Consider the following 9864-nt stretch of genomic DNA (forward strand, 5'->3'; position numbering starts at 1 on the left):
TCTAACTGGCACTTCCTTGGGAAGGTATGGGCTGCCAGAAAACTTCAGGTCATGGAACCCTTCCTGGGCATCTGGGAATGGGAAAGGAAGGCCAGTCAGTAGGCCCCTTAGCAGACATTTCCCAGAGGTGCAGCCGACCCTCATCCTTTTGTGTCTCTCTCATTCTTTTACTCAGTTATATTTGTATAGAATCCTTTTTTAATAAAATGAAATTAAATAGCTGACATCTAAATTCATGAAAGGCCTCATGAACTTTCCTATAAATCAGGAAATTTTTAAAAAATAGGTAGTTAACACATTTTGTAAGGGAGAATGATATAGTCACAAAAGAACTATTCATGCATCCATGTGTAGCTATTGTCTGAATTAAAACTTTTCACTGCTGATCTGACAGCTTCTAGTAAATGCTTCTCAGGAGGGCAGATTTCATTTGCAAGTGTTCTGTGCTCAAACCTGAAATGATTTCCTCTATTTTAATAACTGGAAAAGGATACCTTGGAAAATACATGACAGGCAAGCATTTTGTGGTTAACTGACCATCCACCATCTCCTGTCCTGTCTCCCAGCTCTCTTTTACCTACTCAACCTAAAACACTCTCCAGCCTCCCTTTTAATCTTTTTCTCCCTTTCAAATATCCACATATCCTCTCATTTACCAACTATGATCCTCAATTTTTGATTTTCCTCTCCTCTATTTGAATAAAATTCAGTATGAATTTTATTGTTCATATGTTGGTTTTTCTTCTCTCTTTTGGAGGCCCTTCATCCTAAACTCTCGTCTCACAATCTCACTGAGAACTATGCTTTCTGAGTAAAGGTCTCTTTGTCCCTAAAGGCTCTTGGTTCTACAGAAAAAAGAGAGAGATTTCCTTCTTGACAGTAGATGTTCCTATTAATGGCAGGAGCAATTTTGGTGGCCACTGTTCGAGTAAATAGAATGTAGGTTAGTCCTGAAACACTTATTTTTTTAAAATGTATTTTTTATTGAAGTATAGTTGATTTACAATGTTGTGTTAGTTTCTGGTGTACAGCAAAGTGGGTTCTCCCTCTCTCTCTCCCTTTCCCTCCCCCCCACTCTTTCTCTCTTTCTCTCTCTCTCTCCCTCCCTCCCTCCCTCCCTCCCTCCCTGCCTCTCCTAAATGATCCAATTGAAAACCTCATGAGACCTCTAGAATCCCTACTGGGACAAAATGGTGATAGAGATGATGAGAGGAGTAGGCTTGAAAGAGATGGTTTTGTCCTTATGCTTTGCAAACATTTAGGGAATTCAAGCATGTGAAATTTTCCAGAGCCCCTACTAAATAATATTGGAAACAGTCTTGTTCCACTCCCCTAAGAGATATAATGTATCTCTCTGAGGAACTAAGTTTACAGAGGAGTAATTAGATTACTATGAAAGATTAAAATATTGTCAATAAATTTTTGCTCTTCACCACCACCACTCAGTTGACTTGCTTTGGCTGATAAAATGTGGATGAAATAACAATATACACATTTTTGAGCCTAGGAGTTAAGAGGCATTACATGTTTCTGCTTTTCGCTTTGGGAGATGCTGATCTCTGCCATGAGACAGACAGGCCCTGGGTAGCTGCCACCCTTCCTGCCTGGGCCCCTCGTGAGATACAGAGTGGAATTGAACTCAGTGCCAAGCTGGAGCCAAGCTCACTACCCTGAAACCTAGAGAAGAGCCTTCCATCTGAGCCCAATCTAGATAAACTGAACTATAGTCAACCATGCTGATTGTGAACATGAGAATAATTGCTTTCTACTCAAAGCCACTGAGATTTGGGATAGTTTGTTATATAACTGTATTTTGATAAGCGCTGACTCAAACAATTAATCACATAGAATAACAAAGACAATTCTGCATTTGTAATAGCTTTCAGTATATACATGGCACAAAAATCTGGTGTCTTCTGGCTAGAACCTGATAATAGAATAAATAGGAATTAGGAATGTGAATTTGGGGACTTAAGCCAGGTTTCTACTCTGTGTCTGCCAGCTGTTAACTGTCTGGCCTTGGGCAAATTCTCCTAACTTGAGCTTTCTTATCCATACATTGAGAATTAAGTAAGATCATGCAGATAAAGCATTTAGCACAGTGCCTGCTTCACAGTAAGTGAAGCACGTATGGAAGATCGTATGATTGTTACTGTTGTTCTGTCTTATGATGGTTGTGTTGCACATAATGAATCAGCACAGTTGTGTACCACCAGATTATCAGTTACACTGACCCTCTCTTTGAAATTTATTAGCTCAAGCTCCTTGTCCCTGATCCGTTCTAAAGTCTGGTGCTCTTCCCAAGAATTTTGTGAATTCCTGTGGGATTTATTTTCATGGCTACCTCTGCTCTGAATTCTGTGGGACTGAGCCTCATGTTTTATCAACCCCAATTTTCTTTTTTCTCCCATCCATGCCAACTCAGCCATGGAACTCACTTCATTTTCTTTGATTTACATGACAAAAGCACTGAGAAATCTCTGTGTATAGCAGAATTTATTGAAGGTGTGGGTCAGAGAGAGGCAGTTTACCTCAAAATGAGCACTTATATTTGATTTTACCATAACTCTATTCTTTAAAGTCTTCTGGCTTTCCTACTCATGAATCTCCCATTGGCAACTTGTCTCCATAGGATCCAGCCTCCTGCCACGTTGTCCATCCATCCCTTCCCTCTCTCCTCTCCTCTCCTCTGCTCTCCTCTGCTCTCCTCTCCTCTCCTCTCAGCTTTCCCCCAATTCCTCTTATTTTCTCATGCAGAACCACTCAGCTATTATCTCTTTCTTTTAATTGTTCCTTGCTTTTATCAGTCAGGGAACATGTTTTCATATTACATTTTCCCTAGTGTTAAATGTTAAAATAATACTGTCTACCCCCCACCATACCTGCAATGTCATTTTTAAAAGATGGCATGACTTCTAGGCAAAACAAGACCTGACGGAAAGTATTGACCTATCTAAAGAAATAATGTAACTGTCAGAAGGGAGGTGGATTGGCCACTGAAATATAAAAAATGAAGAACTCCAGAGGAAAACACTTTAGGTGTCTGTCCAAGTGCTTTCTAGGGAAGAGAAAATCTATCCCAGAGCTTTAAGTATGTTCATGTATTTACTCATTAATTCATTTATTCTTACTCACCCTCAAAAGATAAAATTGCAGTTCTTCTGTATTGGCCATAACTGGTTATCTTTCCTTAGGATTAGAATGTCAAAATTCTGACTTGGAGACAGATTTTCATACTTAACAATATATCATCTGAAGGCCATGTTTGTTTAGTAAGAATTTTTTATTCTGTAAGAATTATGGCATTTGAGGAAGGTGAGAGAGAAAAAAAAGTATATAATAAAACAAATACTAGTATTTTCTTGAGGAATTTTATATAAAATATTGACATTTCTGAAGGGCATTTCTTTTTTATTTATTTATTTATTTATTTTTGGCTGCACTGGGTCTTCATTGCTGTGCGCGGGCTTTCTGTAGTTGCGGCGAGCAACTTTGTTGTGGTGCACGGGTTTCTCATTGCGGTGGCTTCTCTTGTTGTGGAGCACGGGCTCTAGGCACGCGGGCTTCAGTAGTTGTGGCACGTGGGCTCAGTAGTTGTGGCTCGCATGCTCTGGAGTGCAGGCTCAGTAGTTGTGGCGCACAGGCTTAGTTGCTCTGCGGCATGTGGGATCCTCCTGGACCAGGGATTGAACCTGTGTCCCCTGCATTGGCAGGTGAATTCTTAACCACTGTGCCACCAGAGAAGTCCCTGAAGGGCATTTCTTTGTTTTTTCTATTACAGCCCTAACCTGTCATACATGACATCAGTAACTTTCATAATTTTTTAAAAATTTTTATTGGAGTATAGTTGATTTACCATGTTGTGTTACTTTTTGCTGTACAGCAAAATGAATCACTTATACATATATATATACTCTTTTTTAGATTCTTTTCCCATATAAATCATTACAGAGTACTGAGTAGAGTTCCCTGTGCTATACAGTAGGTCCTTATTAGTTATGTTTTATATGTAGTAGTGTGTATATGTCAATCCCAATCTCCCAATTTATCCCTCCCTCCCCTTTCCCCCCAGGTAACCTTAAGATTGTTTTCTACATCTGTAATTCTATTTCTATTTTGTAAATAAGTTCATTTTTACCATTCAGTAAATTTCTAATTGCCTACAATCAGCCAATGTTGAATTTCTTTTGCTGATAGTAACCCAGTGGTACTTTCACTTTTACTATCCTTTGTATCAGTCATCTTATTAAACTCAAGAATTTGAAATTTGGATTCTGAACAAGGATATAGTACCTTAAGCTTACACCCAATTCTCACTTATGGTTAGAACACAAGTCCTGACGTGTATGTGTTCATTCATTCATCAAATGTCTACTCAACGCTTTGTGCCAAGCACTCTGCCAGGTACTGGGGCTAGAAAAATAAATAAGACATCACTTTTGTCTCTCGGTGTCTGGAAATCGAGACTAAGAAAAGAGGCAGAGCTGTACACAGACAATCAGGGTGTGGTAAGTGCTGTGAAAGAGCTGTGCCCCGTGTGCTCAGTGCACAGGGAGAATCAACCTGATCTTATTTTGTTGGGAGAGTACAGGGAGAAGAGGCTGTAGCCAAGGGAAACTTGAAAGAGGAGAGGGAAGAAGTTTGAGCTGAATTCTGGGATGACTCTGGCCTTGCCAGTTGGCTGAGGGATCCTCAGCCATGTGTGAGGCTCCGAGGAACGGGTGAGTGTGGCATCTTCTGTGCCTTGTGGCTGCAGTGAAGGGAGAGAGAAAAAATGAAGCACGAGGCTGAGAGGGTAGTGCAGGCTACCTATTGGTTTTGACTTGAGTGAACGGCTATAGAAGGATTTAAGGGAAGTAAGGGGTTACCTGATTAGATTTGTACTTTGAAAGGGAGCACATAAGGGCATAACCACAGGCACCCAGAGGTCTCCCATCTCTTTGCAGCTTGTATAACTCCATGATGCTATTCCCAGCCTATCTGGAAAATTGTCAAAACCCACTGCATACCGCCACAGATTAAACCTTTCCAATAATCTTTGGAAGTTGCGAGTCTCTTGTTAGAGCGACATGACGTGCTCACAATAGAGTGAACCCCTTTCTAGTGCCTGGGCCCAGGCCTTTGGTACAAGCAGAAATGATTTCATCATTTCCTCTCAGAGTGATTTCAGGATATTTTTAAGCCTCTTGTGGAACTAGCCTCTTTCTTGAACATTCCCAGCCCTGCTTTGACATTCCCATTTCCTGCAGAATGCGGCTCGTATACACCTTTGGAGGAGCTGCCGTCGCTGTCCTCATTAATTCACTTCTCCTTGCACCTCTTTCTGGAGGCTGTAGGTGCAACCACGCTATTGGAAGCAATATTCACATTTATTTCCTAAGGCTTCAGCACTTTGTACCTGTTCTGGATCCAAACCTCACTGGGGGAGGGAGGGCATGGATTTCAATACACCGGTGCCATTCAGTGGATGTTAAATAACATAAAGCATCATGAAAGAGGGGCTTAAATCCTGGAAGGAGACATTGTGAACTAACCCTTTATTCCCTGGGATTCTGATCTCAGGACAGTTAAGAGCTATAGAGTAACTTTTCCCCAAATATAAAGTGGCAGAAATAACACTTTCTGAAAAATCAAATTATATTTTGTTTTCAAGTTTCAACAGAAAACTTGAGACAATATTTCTGTCTAGTAGATACATATTTTGGCCACTATTTCTCCACAGATTTCAGTGGGCAAGTGTGTGAGGAGGTACTTTTTCCACCTCACTGATGATTTTCTCAGTAACTGAACTTTGTAAGAATATAGAAAATCTTCACAAGTCAATCTTCCAATGCACTTGAAAATAATTAGGTGTTCTATCACTTTCCTTTATCACCTTATCAGAGAAGCATTTGCAACCAGGCCTTCTATGAATGTGGCTAAATCGTACCATAGAATCACTGAGAATGTCTTAAATATTAAAGCAAGTATCAGTCCTGCTAATGGAACAACCCAGCAGCCTGTTATAAAGAAATGTGAGGTTTAGTCCTTATTTTATTCCATTTAATTAGAGAACAGCTGAAGATCCTGTCTTGCATTTTCAACACATGTTTCCTATTAGTGCAGCCGAGCAGGACCCTGAATGTGATAAAAGCACTGATGTGTACCTTTGGTGCCTGTACAATGTACTCTTTCATTTTACAAGGTGGCTGAAGTGCAGTTTTAAATACCTTTTTTTAAATGTTAACAAAAACCCAGGGGTATAAACTTAGAAAAAAGTGAAGAGAGGCAAACACAATTTTGTTTGAATTGCTTGCCTAGACTTTTAGAACCTTGTACGCAGAAGGAAGCTTATTTGGTAAAATCTACACTGGGCATTTACAGGCTTGTGTGCAAAAAGCATTATGGTTTATGCGACTTGCGCTCAGAGGCCATTAGACGGGAGATCCATCACCTCAGGAAATACCACTTACTGTACTGTAAATTTGCTTCATGTGACCGATCTGCTTAAAAGGCAATGGAAATCCCATTCAAATAAATTGCTTCAGACCATGCTATAACTGATAGGACATTTGCCTTCGGTGAAACTCTTTCTGGGTAACTTTTGGAAGTTCATATATCTTTAAGTAGGAAAGTAAAACTGGTGTCCAAGAATCTGGGAATTAGATGTGGAAAAGCCTAATTTAGGTCATCACATCCCACCTCCTGCCAAAATAAAGGGAACTAGCAAGAGGAAAAAGTAAGATAAAACAAGTAAAATATTTTATGACTCCTTCACATGGTGTGTGTTCCAAGCTGTGCCAGGAACAGTGGAATGATTTTCCATTTTGGGTCATGGGAAAGCATGATGTCTTTAGTCCAAGAAGGTAGAGACTCTTATACTGTTATAGGGTCCTACATGAAGATTAAAAACAAACCTCTTTGTGCCTGAATTTTATTTTCAGAGCTACCATTCCATTTTTGGTCCATAATTCACAAACTAGAGAAATGTGCCCATCAAAAACAATAAACTCCATCTCCTAGACTCATTACCAATTGCTTTATTCAGAAATAACCAAAAGTGCCAAGATAATAACAAAAATCTGAATAGAATAAAACTGAGTAACTGGATTCCTTATAACTAACTTAAACTTAAGAAAAAATAACTCAAGTGAGAACACTTAAGATTTACTCTCAGCAAATTTCAAGTATATAAAACATTATTATTAACCATAGTCACCAAGCTGGAAATTAGGTCTCTAGAACTATGTATCTTTTTTTTTTTTTTTTTTTTTTTTGGGATGCGGGGCCCCCCTCTGTTGTGGCCTCTCCCGTTGCGGAGCACAGGCTCCGGACGCGCAGGCTCAGCGGCCATGGCTCACGGGCCCAGCCGCTCCGCGGCACGTGGGATCCTCCCAGACCGGGGCGCGAACCGGGTTCCCCTGCATCGGCAGGCGGACGCGCAACTTCTGCGCCACCAGGGAAGCCCCAGAACTATGTATCTTATAAACTGAAAGTTTGTGCCCTTTGATCAATATCTTCCATTTCCCCCCACCACCCCCAGCCTATTATAACCACCATCATACTCTCTGTTACTATGAGTTTGGCTTTTTTTTTTCAGATTCCACATATAAGTAAGATCATATGATATTTATCTTTCTGTGTCTGGCTTATTTCACTTAGCATAATGCCCTCCAGTTTCATCCATATTGTTGCAAATGGCAGCATTTCCTTCTTTTTAAAAGCTGAATAATAGTCCATGTGGTGTATATATATATATACCACATTTTCTTTATTCATTCATCTTTTGACAGACGCTTACTTTATTTCCATATTTTGGCTACTGTGACTAATAATGCTTCAATGAACTAATTTTCAACAAAGGTGCCAAGAATACACAATGGGGAAAAGATAGTCTCTTCACTAAATGGTGTTGGGAAAACTGGATTACCATATGCAAAAGAATGAAAGGAGTCTTATCTTGCACCATACACAAAAATCAACTCAAAATGGATTAAAGACTTAAATGTATGCCCTAAAACCATAAAACTCCTAGAAGAAAACAGGGGGTAAGCTCCTTGATGTTGGACTTGGAAATGAATTTTTTGGAATTGACATCAAAGCACAGACAGCAAAAGCAAAAATAAACAAGTGGGACTGCATCAAACTAAAAAGTTTCTGCACAGCAAAGGGAACCATCAACAAAATGAAAAGGCGACCTGTGGAATGGGAGAAAATATTTGCAAGTCATATATCTGATAAGGGATTAATATCCAAAATATATAAGGAATTTCTACAACTCAACAGCAAAAACAACAAATAACCATATTTTAAAATGGGCAAAGGTCTTGAATAGATATTTTTCTAAAGAAGAAGTAAGAGGCCCAACAGGTATAAGAAGAGATGCTCAACAGCACTAATGATCAGAGAATCAGAGAACTGCAAATAAAAACCGTAATGAGATGTCACCTCACACCTGTTACAATGACTATCATCAAAAAGTAAAAGATAGGGACTTCCCTGGTGGTCCAGTGGCTAAGACTCCATGCGACAAATGCAGGGGGCCGGGGTTCAATCCCTGGTCAGGGAACTAGATCCCACATGCCGCAACTAAAAATCCTGCACACAGCAACGAAGATCCCACGTGCCTCAACTAAGACCCAGCGCAGCCAAATAAATAAATATTTCTTTTTTTAAAAAGTAAAAGATAACAAGTGTTGGTGAGCATGTGGAAAAAAGGAAACTTTTGTGCACTGTTGGTGAGAATGTAAACTGGTTCAGCCATTATGGAAAACAGTATGGAGGTTCTTCAAAACATTATAAATACAACTGCCATACGATCCAGCAATCCCACTTCTGTATGTATCCAAAGAAAATGAAATCATTATCTTGAAGAGATATTTGCACTGCCATGTTCATATTAACTTTAAATATCCAAAGTAAAGATCTGAGCCTTCACCTTATGTGACTGTTGGGCTCTTCTCTCTACAGGTCCTCCCTGGTCATCATTTATCATTTCAGCCAACTATCTGGCTCAGACTTTAGGTCTCTCCTCCTACTGTGGGCCACTGATCATTACTTTATCTCCCTAGAATGAGTTTCCTTAAGCTGCCACTGCACCACCATATTGCTTCATCCCCAAAAGGGGCATCAAGCCTTCTTTGATTCCCCACAGTGCAGCAGAGACGGGGCTGTTACTATAAATAAGTCTATAACAAGGTCCCCAGTGAATTCCATATTGGTAAACTTGGTGGTCATTCCATGCTACAACCCTGATTACTTGAAAACCTGAAAAGTTGACAATTATGCAAGGGAAGTACACCACACTGACTAATTTAATTACCACAGCCAGACCTATAGGGAGTCACCAGTGACATGCGGCCATGTTACAAGGACCAGCTTATCATCACATACCCTCCAGCACACACATATGCACCCCCCTCAATGGGAGTCTCCTCTAACATGTCTCCCCTCCTGGCCCAATTATCTTGAGGCCCCAAAGGAAAAAGAAGTGCCTCGTCTTATCTCGTCATCTTAAGTCAGCTTCGTGGCCCATCACTGCCTATCCCAGGATCTGTCTCTTTCCAGGATGATTGTGTTAATTCTCCAAGGGAAGCTCCATACTCTACCTGAACCAGCCTTAATCTATATACTTAAGCAGACAAATGTTTCAATATGAGTATGTTTCTCCCAAACTTTGACTATTGAGTCGTTTATTACACCAAGTATGGACATCTGTAACCCAATCAAAAGTATTTTATAAAATGTCATGTTCAGACATACCCAACTTTCCTGCAGTCTTCAGATTCTCTGATACAAGATCTTGTATGGGAACAGTAACGCATAAACAAATGCATTTATGTACGTACACACACACACACACACACACACACACACACACACACA

This window comes from Physeter macrocephalus, chromosome 8 (genome assembly GCF_002837175.3).
Source record: "Physeter macrocephalus isolate SW-GA chromosome 8, ASM283717v5, whole genome shotgun sequence".
Classification (NCBI taxonomy): Eukaryota; Metazoa; Chordata; class Mammalia; order Artiodactyla; family Physeteridae; genus Physeter; species Physeter macrocephalus.